Genomic DNA, 1,115 nt, shown 5'->3' with positions numbered 1-1,115 from the left:
TTGGTGTAAATCGAACACATTTGTGGAGTTGTTTAAATATGTTGGATTTTAAACTGTCGTACAATTTTTTTCATCGATAGTCTGTAATTGGAACCATAACTTTTTTTTTATTCAAATTGTATTAATATGTAAAGACCAAGTGTAACCTATATCATTGTTAAATCTTATCTTATAAAATCAGTGGAATTTCAAAATCATTAAAATTCATGGCTCCTGCTGCATTGCACGGATACACAACTAATTATATAAAAATGTTGACTTTGTTACAAACTTAAAAGGATTTCCTTGTATGTTGTTCAATTAATATTGGAAGAGAAAGAATATTCCATTTTTTATTATATTTGTTAGAAAGGAGCAAAATGAACAAAACAAAATATTATTTTATAAAAAAGATTGTTGGGTTTTAAATGTATTGTATATTTTAAATATATAATTAATATTAAAATTTCAAATTTGGAAAAATTATTAAGTTTGAATTTAATATTTTTTTTTTAAAGTTTATTTTTATTTATAGTTTTATCTTAAAAAATATGAAGAAAATGTTAGAGATGTTTTTAGTGGCCAAGTTAAATTCTAGATCAAAAACGACTTCTTTATTATTAAATTTTGTTAGTTATATGTATATATAACGACATGTGAAAAATACGAGAAGATGAGAATAGATTACGTATGTCAATCTGATCGAATCAAAAATAAAATTGACAACAACATTTTTTAAAAAATTATTAAAAAATCAAGAGTTTGTTTTAATCAGATTTATTGTGTCAAAAAAAATTAAAAGAGGAATCCCCTTGATTTGAGAAGTGTTAAGAAATAATTAAAAAAAATGCAAAAACTAAAAAACAACTACCCTTTTTTTCCAAAATTGAGAGAAATTAAAATTTGAGGAAATATGGGAACTATAAAAAAAATTATTAAAAAAAATACAAGTATGTGATTATGGGAAATGTATATTAGAGACACATGTGGTTATATACATGATTATTGGATTCATACATTTTGAATTTATAAACCAATATTGTATGACCGTGTATACAGATACACAATCATATGTGATCATATATAATGATAATATTGTTAGGGGTGTGTATTGTGTGTGGCGGGTGGGTTCTGTT

Source organism: Cynara cardunculus (assembly GCF_001531365.2).
Source record: "Cynara cardunculus var. scolymus isolate 2C chromosome LG 1, CcrdV1, whole genome shotgun sequence".
NCBI lineage: Eukaryota > Viridiplantae > Streptophyta > Magnoliopsida > Asterales > Asteraceae > Cynara > Cynara cardunculus.
The sequence above is the reverse complement of the archived record's forward strand: the minus strand, read 5'-3'. Positions refer to the sequence as shown.